Source organism: Rhinolophus sinicus, chromosome 5, assembly GCF_057876585.1.
Source record: "Rhinolophus sinicus isolate RSI-liver-muscle chromosome 5, RSI-T2T, whole genome shotgun sequence".
In the NCBI taxonomy this organism is placed as follows: domain Eukaryota; kingdom Metazoa; phylum Chordata; class Mammalia; order Chiroptera; family Rhinolophidae; genus Rhinolophus; species Rhinolophus sinicus.
In genome coordinates, this window is record NC_142505.1 from 11,711,083 (window position 1) to 11,727,157 (window position 16,075).

Here is a 16,075-nt window from a genome sequence, read left to right on the forward strand (position 1 = left end):
CACCATTTGTCCACTCATCTGCTGAAGGGCATCTTGGTTGCTTCTAAGTTTTGGCGATTATGGATGAAGCTGCTATAAACACCCACGTGCAGGTGTTTGTGTGGACATGAGTTTTGAGTTTCTTTAAATACCAAGGAGTATGATTGCTAATCTTAATGCTAATCATTTAGTTTTGTAAGAAATAACCAAACTGTCTTTCAAAGTGGCTGCACTACTTTGCATGCCCACTGGTGAAGAAGTAGATTTTCTGTCGCTCCACGTCCTCGCCAGTATTTGGTGTTGTCAGTGCTCTGGATTTTGGCTAAGTGTGTAGTGGTGTCTTATTATTGTTTTAATTTGTGTTTCCCTGGTGACATATGATGTGGAGCATTTTTTTTATTAGTTTCAGGTGTACAAAACAACACAGTAATTAGACATTTATATACTTCACAAACTGATTGCCCCAATAAGTCTGTTACCCATCTGAACTGTACATAGTTATAATATTATTGACTATATTCCCTATGCTATACTAATATCCCCGTGACTATTTTTTAAAATTATAGTTGACATTCAATATTATTTTATGTTAGTTTTAGGTGTACAGAGTAGTGGTTAGACATTTATATAACTTGAAATGATCCTCTGATAAGTCTAGTACCCATCTGACACTATACATAGATTTTAACATATTACTGACTCTATTCCCTATGCTGTACTTTACATTCCTGTGACACTGTGGTAACTACCAATTTGTACTTCTGAATCCCTTCACCTTTCTCGCTCAGCCTCCCATCTGGTAACCATCAGTCTGGCCGCTGTATCTATGGGTCTGTTTCTATTTTGTTTGTTCATTTACTTTGTTCTTTAGATTATTATAAAATAATTTTTTGAGGTTTGCTTGTACCTAATATATAGTCAGTTTTCATGATTTATTATGTGCACTTGAAAAAATGCCTATTCGCTTTCTCCTATGACAGTGACTGATACTAACACATCCTCCCACCATAAAAAACAGTAAAACTCAACAAAATACGTGAAGCAGTTGTTTTAGTCACTAGGAAATAAGCAGAATAGGGCTATGATCCCTGTGAGAAAGGAAACACATCATGTGAATCTCATGTCACTCTGGGTTTTTTTCCACCTGTGGGGAGGGAAGCAGAGTACAAGCAGAACACAGAGGTCTTGCTGAGCTGGGAGTAGAGTTCAGTATTCAGAGATGTGAACTGTTGAGTATACACAGAGCAGAGTATAAGAGAAGAGTTGCAAAGAGGGTTAGGGCCCAGAAGTCTACATGCAGGTTTCCCTTAGGTCATTGGTAAGGGCTGGGCTTCACTTGCACCAAGAAACATTCTGTTAGGCTTAACAGAGGATAGAGAAGATGCCATAGGACTGGGAACTGAAATGAGATAGCAGAAACCAAGCAGTAATAGGAGATGCAGGAATTCCAGCCTAGCCAGTGGAGTGCTACTCTAGACCTGCCTTAGAATTTAGACCATGGACTACATAGGACTAAGCATTAAACCACTATAGACCTGTCCTAACACAGAACAACACTAAGTCCTTCAGGGTCAAAAGATTCACAAGGAATTTAGCTGCCTGCCAGAACAAGAGTCAATACCACTTATAAGATAACAGTATAATCCCAACTCTCTACAACATGTTATCCCAACTCTCTACACGATGACCAATCTACAACCAAAACTTAGTAGATATGAAAAAGAAACTGGAAAATGTGACCCATAATAATAAAATGTTGTTCTTTTTCTGCAAATCTTCTTGGTGACCATTGCATTAAACAATAAAAAAAAAACCCCATCCACGAATCCCTTCAAAGCATTCTTCTCTCTAACATGAGCTGAGAATCAAGGTACTGCAGAATGAAGCCTATAACATTATTAGCAGCTCTATTTGCTAATTGAGAGAGTGGATACGGAGTCAGATGCCTGAAATTGGCATTGCAGACGTTGCAGCTGCTGGCCCATGAAGCATGGGGTTACATGGCTGAGGCCAGATAAAGGACAAATTCTAGAAGATAGGAGCTTAGGGAGCTGAAAAGTCAGGCATGGAAGGATTGTCTGTGTGGTGATGGAGGTGGCTACTACAGTTGTATGTTCAGTGGACTGAGAAGAGTTGGAGCACCAGAAGAAGCACAGATAGCTTTACTATGACGCTAATGAAGCTTAAGTGTCAAGGGCCCTCATATACGCAGGGGCGATTTCACATTCATATTTTTTTTCTTATAGTCCATCCCCACCTCCCAACTGTATAAGCTTAAGGTCTCTTAAGACCTAGCCCCATTCCACATTTTGTAAAGTGGAAATCACAAAAATGATGGCAAGAATGGTAGTGTCAGTGTAACATTGATCTCAGGGAATAAAGGGAAGTGACTCAGTGGTCTGAGGATGGTGGCCAGTGGGGGAGAGGAGGCAGGTGGTGCAGACTGCTGATCTGAGGTTCAGTACACTGACGCCTGTCATCTGGCTGCTTGCTTCTACAAATACGTTTTTGTTGGAAGGTAGACATGTCCACTCATTTGCATATTTTCTGTGGCTGGTTGTTCCTGTGTAATGGCATTGTTGAGTAGTTGAGACAGACTGCATGGCCCACAAAGTCTAAAATATTTACTACATGGCCTTTTAAGAAAACGTTTGTCCACCGTCGCTGTAGAAGCCGCACCGTGGAACAAGGCAACACCACCAAGGCCCAGTGGCAGAAGCAGAGCGGGCAGAGAAGTGCCCATCACCTGAAGAGCCTGCTGAGGAGACCAGGCTCTGGAAAGGGCAGGTTTCCGATAGAGCAGGAAGGTGAAAGGTACATAGGTGAGAGGTTGACGATTTGAAGGATTCTGCCGATAACTGACTATGAGCTCCATATGTCCTAGTGGAAGGGGTTCAGAGGTTGGGAATGGGTGGGATGACATGTGTGAATCCTCTTGATGTTTAGACTGCTGAAGATTGTCAATGACCTGGGAGTTCTGAGCGTCCTGTGAGAGCGTGAGTTAGAGACAAGGGGCACTCTAAGTCCAGAGGGCCTTAGGCTGAGGATGGTGGCCAGGCTGCGAGTGTGGGGTGAGGAAGGGGAGGGGGTACGGGAGCTCACAAAGGTTGGGAACTCCTCCTGGCCCCTGCTCATGGAGGTTAGAGGGGATGGGAGTGATGGGGTGGCCCGTGCGGCCTGCAGGGCTGTCTGATTCCAGGCTCTAGAGACGGTCACCAGTCTGACTTGCCATCACGCTCTGCTGCTCGGCAAACCTCTTGGCTATTAACATGTAGACTGAGTTTTTCCAAAGGTGGGTAAAGATCTGATGGGTGTTGGGAAACCCAGAGTACTGAGGTTCAGCGGAGCATGGCCACGTGAAGACTCACTGACCACCTGCCACTGTGGGGTCTTGAATGTATGCGTTTGGTTTGAATGAAGCCTCGTTAGTCGTTATTTCAGATCAATTCTGATTTATATATTCATTACATTTCATATAGAGTTAAACTCCCCATTCCAAACATATAGAGTTATTTCTAATACTGATACTTGAAAAATCACCCCAGTAGAAGTGAGCTGTGATATAGATGAACTAGTAGAAATGACTTTTGCTGCCTGAGTTTCCTCCTCTGATGACATTAACAGTTAGCAGTAGGATGAATTCTATGGCACACATCCCCCTCCATACACACACACACACACACACACACACACACACACACACACACACACACACATTTGAATAGCTCTGCAATCAGTACATCAACCACTGCTGTCCGTGTGGCGGTCCTGACGTAGTTCCTGCTGCTGGCACATGCAGGTTGAACCTTGCAGAGTGGACGTGAGCGCCCTGGAGGTTAACCTAAAGAGACCTCAGCAGAGGGCGCTTCAGCGGTGCCCTCCTCACCGATGCTGTCACGGAACAGAATATGACAACAAGGTGACCCTGATGCTTGAGTTGAAAGATGAGAAGAGTCAGCCTCCAAATGGGAAGAACTTTTTAGAAAACCTAAACCAATTAGCTTTACTTACCTTTTCCTTTTCTCTTTTGTAACATACGAGAAAACCCGTGTGAAAGGAAGTCTCAGAGAGCATTTGCATTGAGTGTAAGACGAAGTTCCAAGGGATAAAGCATGTGACATAATGTCATTGGCAGCAGTTTTTCTTTTTTACTGGTACATAAAATAATGATGTTCAGACTCAGTGACTATGGAAGGTGACATCCATGAGGACTTCAGTACAGTGCGTGCCACCTGGTAAGTGTACCTCAAAGTACACAAACTCTGATAAGCGCAGTCACTGACATATCACCAGCACGCAACTGTGTTATATAATTCAGGCCGTTGGCTTAAGCGTTTTCATTTTGAAATGAACCATATAGGGAAAGAATTATAAAACAAAGAAAGACCTTTTGTTTATATTTGAAAAATATCAGAGTTATTAACATTTTAAAACTGGCTGCTGGCCTGTCCCTGTGCAATGACCTTTCGATAATGGATATTAATTCCAGCTTCAGTTTTACCAGCAGAGCTGTCAGAATAATGGCTTTACATGACACACAGCAGCAGCTGAAACACCGTAGCCTTTCCAAAGAAGCGTTTAAAGAAATTATTTGTCTCCATTGGTGTATGGTGTGTCGGAAATAAAAATACTCATTTCTTACTAGGTTTATTATAAAACTGCCTAAATCGGTGTTTACTCAAGAGAGCAGAAAATCACTATGAGAGTTGTTTGGGCTTTGAAGGTGTACTTGATAGCTATGTTCGATTTTCTCTTTTTTTTACTTTTATGAATAGCATTCAAAACAGTGTTGTACAGGAGGTGTTGACAAACTTTTCTTGTAAAGGACCAGATAGGAAATATTTTAGGTTCGTAGGCCATGTGGCCTTTGTCGCTGCACTTCCATATAGCCAATATAGCAGGAAAGCAGCCACGGAGAATCTATAAAGGAATAGGCATGACCTCATTTTAATAAAATTTTATTTACAAAATTAGGTGCCATCCCACTGGCCATGGTTTGCCAAGCCCTGAGGTATAGTATCTCAAACTCTCTCAAAACTACTCTCAAATTTTCAAAACTCAGCGTATTTGTAAAATTTAGTTATTAAACTATGATTCCACTCAAGATAAACCGAAAATTATATATAAATACCTTACAAAAGAGGCTGCTGCATTCACAGTAGTATGAAAATGCATGAAGAAAAAGTGGAAAATTTACCCTAAGTGTTTAATCTAAAAATCGTCATAAATAAATCTTTCTGTGTTAATTAGCCTTTCCTAGATAACAAACCACCCCAAAGCTAAGTGACTTAAATCATTTCTATTTCTCACTCTTCTGTGGGCTGGCCTATGGGCTGGTTCTGCTGGTGTCCCCTGGGCTCATATGCCTGGCGCTGTGGTGGGGATGGGGTGCCCCCTGACCTCAAGAGGTTCGCTCAGACTTTTTAACGTGGCGGCAGCATTCCGGAAGAGCCAGAGAGGCAGCTGGAAGGCCCCTTGCTGCGTAGGCTTGATAATCTCACCTCACTTCCATTACATCCTATTGGTTTCTAGAAATCATCCATCTGGCGTGAGGAAAGATGTTCCACCTCTTGATAAAAAATGGGCATGTATTCTCTGCAGCCCCTGCCATCAAGTTCAGTGACCTAGAAATTTTGAGTCAGACCACAACCAATGCGCTAGGGGTCGGCAACTATCCTGTAAAGAGCCAGACATTACATATTTTAGGCCTTGCGGTCCACAGTCTCTGTTGCACCTACTCAGCTCTGCTCTTGTGGCACAGAAACAGATGTAGATAATACATAAGTGAATGAGTGTGATGGTGTTTCGATAAAAATTTGTTTACAAAAAACATAACTTGCCACCCCCAACATAGTTCAGTCTTTCAACAAAGAGTTGTCTGTCAGACATTGTTCTAGGTGCAAGGAATACAGTAATGAACAAAAGTCTTGGCCTCCATGAAGCTTACATCCTGGTGGGAAAAATAAACAACAAACAAAATAAATGAACAAGAAGTTTATGTTAAATGTTATAGGATTATAAGTACTGAGGAAAACAAATCAAAGGAAACAAGGGGATATGAAATGTCTGCATGGGAGTGGCGTTGCAATCCTACCTTGGTGGCCACAGAAGGCCTCACTGGGAAGATGGGCAGGTAAAAGCTTGAAAGTGAAGAAGCAAGCCATGCAGATGTCTGGGGCGGAGAGAGCAACAAGCGCAAAAGCAAGATGGGAGCACGCCCGGCATGTCAGAGGCACGGGAGGCCTGCATGGCTGCCGTGGAGGAGAACCCCGGGAAAAACAGTGGGAAAAAAACAGAGCTACTTGGTGCATTCAGGGTCATTTTGGTCAAAGCTATTGACAACATTAAAATCATTTGGAAACCTGTGGCTAGACTGCAGTTCAGTTTTAATTGAGGATTAGGTCATTGGTTGGCCATTACTGACTATCTACTACCTGCCTCCTTGCCTTGGCTAACTTTAAAGATTAGACCGTGGTTTGGGAATCAGACTCTGAGAGAGGGGCCGAGGAGTGACCCAGGTGACGGTAATGATGACCCAGGTTAGGGAAGCATTGTAGCAGACTCAGCTCCCACCCAGGGCTGGCATCTCTTATATGCTGTCACCTGGAGAGGTGACCGTGCAAATGGGTCTGGAATTAGAAGGCAGTTTTTTGTTTTTTTTTTGCACGAGGTAGCACATTCCACCTTTGAAAAGCTCTAGTTGTTAGAAAGTGTTTTATATTGAGCTGAAACTGGCTTCTTTGTAATTTCTACCCTAGTCGACTGGAACTAGACAACATTTGTTATTTCAGTTACCTGTAGAAGGAGTAAAATACCTTACAGGGTTAAGCGTGCAAGGCTATACTAATATCACAATTGGCATTTTATAGTATCTTACATTTAAGCTGCCAGAAATATTTTATGGATTTTTTTTCAGCTAACTATTGATGAGACATATTTATTTCTTTACTGCCCTGTGTAACTGTATAGTATCCCTTGTTAACGTATCTGTCCAAAATGTTTGGTCCTCCTCCACTTGAGGAGACCTTATTCAGTTATATCTATTCAGTTTAGATGGTGTTTATTCTCAAGTTCTGTTGGGTGCTGTTGGATTACAAACTACCCCATGACTCAGTGAATTAAAACCGAAATCTGGTATTTTGACTCTTGTGTCTGTAGGTTGGCTGGGGCTCAGCTCTAGGCTGGGATGTGCAAAGTTATAGTAACAAATCGCCTAAGTGGAGGCAACTCCAATGGACGCCAAAGAAGCCAGGTTTTTCTACGGTTCTGTTTAGCTCTGGATGAAGTCCTACTGATTCCATGGCCATGGGCAATGCCACCAAAATAAGCACGTTAGTCTCATGACACAGGGCCCCAGTGTGATGCCATGACTGCTGTGGCTTAAATCCTTAATGGCCCCAAGCATGTCACCTCAGTTTTCTAAACCCCCATCTTTCTGAATGGCCATTCTACCTAACAGTAGATCCTGTGTATCTGTGCCTAGAGATTCCATGATGTGGCAGGAAGGACTGATTTTAAGAATTTTTTTTTTTTTAATTTTCTCAATAGATGTCTAGGAAATACTTTGCTTACCTGTATTTAGTGAAATTTCAGTGTACTCAAAAGGTTGTGCAACTGTCTTCACTAACTCCAGAATATTGTCATGATTAAAAAAAATACAACAAAATAACAAAAAAACCCCCAAAACTTACCTACCCCTTAGCACTCACTCCCGTTCACTCCTTCCCCCAGCCCCAGCTGCCACTCAGCTACCTTTTGTTCTCGTGCAGTTGCTTGTTCTGGACATTTCATATAAATGGGATCATATAATATGTGGCTTTTGCATTTGACGTCTTTCACTTAACATAATATATAAATTTTAATGTTAAGAGAAAGGCACAAATAATCTAAAATATAATTACCTAAGAAACTTTTAAATGTTTAAATAACGAACTTATTTTTACCACATATTTTAACTTATTTCTATCACATATTTGAACTTATGTCTTATTACCTTTGCATTAACAAATTTCCCCCATTGGCTTCAGAGGATTTAAACATGTCGACATGAAAGTTTGAATCTGAAGTGAATTCTTATGTGAAGAGTCAGTTTAATTCAGTATCTTTGCTCTAACTTTTAGAATTTATTTTAAATGAACAAAATGGAAATGTATAGAGTACAAGGTAAGAATGGTCTCAAAAACTTGGGCATTGCTTGAATTTGACATGAAATTATTAAGGTAACGCTACCAGACTGAGGAGTACAAGGTAGATGCCAACTTGGCTTTTCTTTTCTCTCAAAGATGCTTTGAGAACTCTTCTCTGTTAAGCTAATGGTTAAATGATGATAGACATGATTAAAACTCGGAGACAACAGGATCCCAACTTAAATCTTAGAATCTACCTTCTTTCTTGGACAAGAACCCACTGGGGAAAACACAAAACTGAGTGTCTGGAAAATCCTTCGTTGAACTTGATGGATGCATGACAGTATTTTCCTTTAATGGAATCATGGGGAATGACACAAGGTTCTCTTTCCCTTTACATTGCTACAAATTATATCTTTTCATTTCTTGTCTTGCCACGCATACTAATGCACAGTTTATGGTACTTAATGAATCAATAGAAGAGCCAGTCTTTGTCCCTTTTCCCCATTTACTTGGTTGTCAAGTGGCTATAATGCTCGACTCATCTAGGTACTAGGCAGGGGAATGAATTGTTTCTGAAAGATTTTTGAAACCCATCGTGATGCTATAGGTCACAAAACCTGCCCTACTCGGCTAGCTATAAAATGAATTCTTATATACAAATGTCTGTGTCTGTAAATTTCCATTGAGAAATCCAAGTATGCGCTTAGGCCGAAATTCTAATAGAGAGAAGAACATGAGCATGAGTGGCTCTTCAAGGAGAGGCCTGAGAAAACCAAACAGGTGAAATATTTTAAAATAGAAGAAAATGCTCCACACATAAATAAATATGCAGATTGAAAAGGTGTGTTGTATCCTAGAAAAAGTGATAAAAAATGACATATTCTGGTGACAATATTAACCCTCAAGATCAGAGAAAGGGTTATTTGTGTCTTTTTCCTTATGACCAATCTAATGGTGTGAAGTGATAGGCCGTGTGGTTTGGACTTTCATTTCCCTGCCTAATGGCGGAGGATGTTGAGCATCTTTGCATGGGCTTAGTGGCTGTTTGTATTTCCTCTGTGATGAAATGTCTATTGAGGTTAGGTTATCTTTTTTTTTATTATAGGATTTATTTTGCTTTAATATTTAAAATTTCAAATATTTTAATTGCATTGCTGTCTCCTAGGCATTTCAGAGATGATTTGTGGGGGACTGACTTGGGGAACAGGAGAATATTGGAGTAACAGATAAGAAGAGAATTCTCTGATCTATTTGTTTTATATAGAAACAGCCAGAACGATCATTTTAGGGTGCCAGTCTAACCATGTTATTCCCTGTACTTGCTTTATACTGTTTTTAGGAGCAAGGCTGAGATCCTAACACAGCATACAGTCCGCATTTCGCCAGCTTCACGTTAAGCACTTTTCCTTCTGCTGTCCGCGCGGTAGCCATATTCACCTTATCTCAGTTTCTGTCACGTATCCTGCTGCTTTTCACCCCATGCACCATCCCCCATCCTTCTCACCTTGTTTGTTCCTCCAGAGCTCAGATCAAACTCCATTTCTCAAGGAAGCCTAGCTTGCTAGCCCATATTCTCTTTCGTTGTGCTTATCACAGTTTTCATTAAAATACGAAGTATGTCGTTCATTGGCTAGTTAGTGTCCGTCCATGTCATCTGCTGGAATGAAAGGCCCATGAAGTCGGGAACCTGCCTGTCCCACTCACAGGAGAACCCCCTGCACAGTTCCTGGCTCACGGTGGTTGCTCAGTAAATATGCCCTGAATGGGTGAATCATGGGGATGCTCAGTGTAGTGCTCATGTCCATTTCTAGGAGACGTGCTTCGAGTCTCTGCACCCAGAATGCCCCGTACCACATGTGCTGTCCCACTTCTGTCCTCATCTGTAGCGATGCACTTCGGATCTTTCTTCTGTCCACATCTATTGCTTGAGAACCTGATATACATAAGACATTATGTGCTGGATTCTTTTAAAGCCACCAATATGAATAAAGTTTGAGCTGTTGACTGATTTTTCATCAATTTTCACCCAGTTCCTCACTTTGGGAGCCCCACTGGCTCATCTCCGAGGGGCAGATCCTGTCAGTTTGGAGCACAGTGAAACATCACTGGCAGAGTTGGAGACCATAACCTTACAGGTAGCAGAGCAGTTGTTCAGACCTACAGGCCTGTAAGGATCTTAGTTTTGCTTCTTTCATTTTGTCTGACCTTAATTTTGAAATACGGAGAGCTGTGTGTTAGATAGAGATGTCCACTTTTCTTTCTTTAATGTTTCATTGAGATGGAATGGCCTGTGTGTCGTTCCTCCCCTTTCCAAGCATCTCTTCAGCAGTGCTCAGTGAGGCTTCTTAATGTCAGAAATATCAAAGCCATATCAAGAAGGGCTTTTCAATACAAGAAAAGGGGAAGACATTTAACAAGCTTTTTGACTTGGCCAGATTAAAAACATGTTAAAAATGCGAAGGAGGGACATATAACAGAAGGTATGACTCTAAAATAGTGTCAAGGAATAGCACACAATGAGCTGTCCCTCCTAAAAATATCTCAAAGAGCTCCTGGAAGACCTCTGAAGCTTTGCTCCAAAAAAGAAGATGTAAGTCCATTATTTAGGGAAGAATTTGAGAAGTTAACATGTGAGTGAAGGATGGTAACATGGTGTGGTAATTGAAATAGCTGGGTTGGAATCTTATTTGATAAGACACTTTTGGGTCTTACTCTCTCTAGTGTAATGATACCTATTTCATATGTTTGAGGACTAAATGATAATATATGTAAATTTGTCATGTATAATTAATAAAATTAGCATAGGTATTTAAAATAAGTACTAAAAATAGCTAAGTGGCCCTCGCATGGGACCATGCAAGCACATCATTAGAGCCAGAGAAATGAAGCCTTACATACCGTGTTTACCCCAAAATAAGACTGGGTCTTATATTTTTGCTCCAAAAGATGCATTAGGGCTTATGTTCAGGGGATGTCAATCCTGAAAAATCATGCCAGGGCTTATTTTCCGGTTAGGTCTTATTTTTGGGGAAACATAGTAATTATTAAGACAGTATCAGCCATTTTAAATGAGTTAAACTCACCCCAAAGAGGTTACAATGCAGAATATGGAAAAATCTACAAATATAACCTCAGCCATTTTAAAAAAAAATCAGATATTTGTAGGATTCTTCTTTTCAGTGCGTTCTCCTCTCTCTCCCTTCCTCCCTCCCTCTCTTTCTGTGTGTTTCAATAGAACTTTATTTTTTTGGACACTGATATTTGAACCTCATATAATTTTCACAAAATATTTTTCACAAAATATTCTTTTAATTATTTTCAACCATTTAAAAATGTAAAAGCCGTTTATTCAGATATAATTGCCATGACATTAAGTTTGTGGTGTACAATGTGTTGATTTGATACACTTATATATTGCAAAATTATCACATCATATAATTACCATTTCTTTTTTTGTGGTAAGAAAATTTAGCTACTACTCTCTTGGTAACTTTCAAGTGTACAATATAGTATTATTAACTATAACCACCCTGCTGTACATTAGATCCCCAGAACCTATTCATCTTACAACTGGCAGTTTACACTCAGAGCCATTGTCTTTAAGAAGTTACAACGAAATAAGCGTGTCTAAGATCTTAGGATGGAAAATATCTCAGTTACAAAAAAGAGGAATGGAGGCATTTCAGAACTGTAGGAAGTAAGTCTGTCTTAGGAAAACGATGATGCTGTTAGTTTGTGATAATTGGAAGAAAAAAAAAAAGGGTGTAATCAGGGAAGGCCTGAGCCAAGATTTAAGGGGCGTTAGTGGAGCTGAGATCTGGGAGACGGAAATCATCAACTCCTAGATCATGCAATCAGAACAACTGTGAATAGTCAGACAGAGGGTAGTGTGAGGTTGTATAACTTGCCTGGGGAAAAAAGGAACCAAAATTACAGTGGATTAACACTAAAGAAATTTGAGTTGGATAATATTAACATCGTGTTTCCCCGAAAATAAGGCCTATCCGGACCATCAGCTCTAATGCATCTTTTGGAGGAAAAATTAATGTAAGACCCGGTCTTATATAAGATCCGGTATTATATTATATTATATTATATTATATTATATTATATTATATTATATTATATTATATTATATTATATTATGCTTGGTATTATACCTGGTCTTATATTAAAATAAATTGGGTCTTATATTAATTTTTGCTCCGAAAGACGCATTAGAGCTGATGGTCTGGCTAGGTCTTATTTTCAGGGAAACATGGTAGTGGAGTATGTGTCATTCCTCATCAGTGGGCAGCTCTGTTCCCTGTTCGCTGATCTCCTTACATTTCTTTGCCCCATCATTCCCCTGGGTGTTGGAATCCTCTGCACCCAGCAGGCAGAGTGCAAAATAGTGGAGGACGCACACCTGCTTCTTAAGAACCGCAGCCAGAAGTGAAAATACTTGCAAATCACCTATGTGATAAGGGATTAGTTTTCAGAATATATGAAGAACTTCTACAATTCAAGAACAGAAAACCTAACAACATTTTCAAAAATGGGTGAACAACTTGAATAGCTATTTCTTTAAAAAAGATAAATAAACTGCCAATAAACCCATGGAAAGATGCACCTTATTTGATTAGGGCAGTGCACATCAAAACCATAATGAGATACCACTTCGCACCTGTTAGGTTGATTATTTAAAAAAAAAAAAAGAAAATAACAAGTGTTGATGAAGATATGGAGAAATTCAAATCTTCATGCATTGCTGGTAGGAATGTACAATGGTGCAGCGGCTGTGGAAAACAGTATGGTGATTCATCAAAAAGTTAAACAGAATATTATGATCCAGCAATTCCTCTCCTAGGCATATGCCCAAAAGAATTGAAAACGGGGCCGACCTGGTGGCTCAGGCAGTTGGAGCTCTGTGCTCCTAACTCTGAAGGCTGCCGGTTCGATTCCCACATGGGCCATTGGGCTCTCAACCACAAGGTTGCCAGTTCAATTCCTCGAGTCCCGCAAGGGATGGTGGGCTGTGCCCCCTGCAACTAGCAATAGCAACTGGACCTGGAGCTGAGCTGTGCCCTCCACAACTAAGACTGAAAGGACAACAACTTGAAGCTGAACGGCACCCTCCACAACTAAGATTGAAAGGACAACAACTTGACTTGGAAAAAAATCCTGAAAGTACACACTGTTCCCCAATAAAGTCCTGTTCCCTTTCCCCAATAAAATCTTTAAAAAAAAGGAATTGAAAGCAGGGACTCAGATACTTACATAGAAATGTTCATTGGAGCATCAGTCACAATAGCCAAAAGGTAGAAACAATACATGTGTCCATCAATGGATGAATGGATAACAAAATTTGGTATATACATACAATGGAATGTTATTCAGCCATAAAAAGGAATAAACTTCTGATACATGCTACAACATACATGAATTTTGGGCAATGGAGTGCCTGGCTGAGCAGCCACTTTCAGCAATGATTCCACAGTTTGGAAAAAAGAACATGAATATTTTGTAGACAGCCAGCTATTTTAGCCACCAAAAAAAAATAAAAATTGTTTTTACTGTGTCTGTATTTTGCAAGATAGCAAATCAAATTTAGGAGTCATTTCTTGAAACTATGGGATCAGAAGATCATGAAAAGTTCCTACGAAACATAAACCAGGTAAAAGAAATATTAAAATTCCTATTTTACTATTTAAAATGAATGAAATGTTTAAAGTGAATAAACAGTTTCTTCTATTAGTGTGTGTGCTGTGATTCTCTTGTCCCTGTTTAACCGCACACGTTCATATGTGCCTCAAATTCAACGTCTCTACCACCCCGACTTTCAGGAGGGGACACTGTTTGATGTCTCAGCAGTGGGGTATCAAATGTCCCCTCTGGGTGAGGAAGAATGTTGACTTTCCTTCTGGGTGAAACATTAAAGAAACATTGCAGATAAAATCAGAGGCTGCGTAGCTTGAAGCTCCCATGATGGTGAGGCAAATGGAACGTGTTTCTTCTGCAAAGTGGCAGAAGATGCTGGATGTTTGGCATGTTGGCTAGATGACCAATCAGAGCTCCCAGCGCTGTCTTCAGATGTGTGTCCTTCTGTCCTGTGAAATGGGAGGGGGTTCATGCAGTAAGTTGTTTCCCAAGGCAGGACCTTGAGTCCCAGTGAAAGTTCCAGGGCATCTACTTCCTGTTCAAGATAAGGAAGATCTTTCCACGAGCTCGAACACTCAAGTAGGGCGAGGTCAACTTCTGGTCACGGGAGTGCAGGGCACTGAGGACACAGTCTGGAAGGGAGACCTAACAAGCTATTCCAGTGCTGGTGGGAGGTCGGCATATGCCCAGCCCCTTAACAGCTCTACACATTCTCTGACTCTTTCTTATTCTTGCCAATGTTTGCAAACATTCCTGCAGTCTCCAAGATGAAAAGCAGAGGAGTTGTTAATGCAATGAAGGAAAGCTATTAAGATGTAAATTGTTTTCTGCAAGTGCTTCCACAAAGTGCTGAAACGTACATTTACTTTTATTCCCTTCTGTCTAGGCTGCTGACACTCAGGAACTAAAGATGGAAATGTGGGATCAAGGAGGTTATACCCTTACAGAGAGAGACAGCTAACATCTGGCTCTTCCTTTTTTCCTTTAAATGGTGTAATCGGTGCTGCATAGTGTCTGTCACACCTTCTCTTTTATATTCTTAGTTTTAGAGAAAAAAGTCTAATGTCTGGCAGCAATTATTGTAGTGCATTGCTGTCCTATTCAGCAAACAGTAGGACATTTAAAGTGAGGACAGTTGTTAATGGGATTAGACCAGTAATAAAACTGTATAAAGGAGTTTAAATAACGGATCTGCGGACCATGACACAAAGCGAATAGCCACCCTTCATGGGTGAAGTGTTCCATTTGTCCTGTGGCCCACCGCTCTGACTTGTAGTCAAATGTCAAGCGATCACTTAGATTTCAAGTGTCTTTAATGTTCATCTTATTTTAAAACCTTGTAGAATTTTGCACACTTAAAACATGATCTGGCACGAAGGTTTTTAATAAACTGTATCAGCTCTTTTCATTTACTGACATATAAATGAGTGATTGGCAAACAAAATGATATTCTGTCTACAGACGCACCAAACTTTGGACTTAATCCAGTCTTTTTTCTCTAGGTATCTCTTGGATATTAGCTATAAAAAGCTGACTACATCATAGGCCATTTGTCTCCCATTCTGCTAACAATTTCCACCATCACCGAGCCTTTCCGGGCTTGATACTGTGTCCTCCCTTCCTTGCTAACAGCTCTCTTTCACTGCAGCATACCCAGAACACTTCCTTCCCTGTTCTGATGTGGGTTTTGTTTCCTTCCATTTCATTCAATAACCCGTGTTTGAATCACAGAGTGTTCTGAGTTGAAGCATTCCTAAGAATCATTTATTCAAAGCCCTCCTTGTACAGATGATGAGAGTGAGGCCAGCGAGGTGCAGAAGCTTGCTCTGGGGCCCCTCAGCTGGCAAGGAGCCGGGATGACATGAGATGCAGAGGTTCCCACTCGAGCCCCATCCTTTCCTGGTGCCTTCACCAAGGGCTGGCTCAGCTCTGTCTTCAGAACTGCAAGTGCTGGTCAAGGCACCAGTAGGTATTCTTTTCTGTCTCTCACGTGGAACCAAGCTGTTGCTTTGGTTTTGTTTGTTGCTGAAATGGACTGGAACACTGCCCTCTCTTTAAGGCTAATATTACTGGTGACTCAAAGCCCCTCCTTTATAAACACAGTTCAGCATCTTCCCTGATGTCCTTGGTGGCCAATGGCATACATTTGTTATTTCTTTTGACAAATCTGGCCAGTGTTTAGAAAAGGCATCTCTGCCCAGAGAACAAAGCTATGCCTTCTTTCATCGGGGCTTCCACCAACTGTACTGCCTAGCTGGGACAGCTTTCACTCTGATGCTCTGACGCGCAACTGGGATGCAAAACCTGATACGTACTTTAAAGGAAAG

The 16,075-nt window shown here is 40.9% G+C and overlaps 1 protein-coding gene across 3 annotated transcripts in view; it reads left to right on the forward strand.

Annotated features, from left to right (window-relative positions):
- Positions 1-16,075, forward strand: part of ULK4 (unc-51 like kinase 4) — a 406,057-nt gene that overhangs the window by 241,303 nt on the left and 148,679 nt on the right. The gene's annotated exons all lie outside the window — the stretch shown is intronic.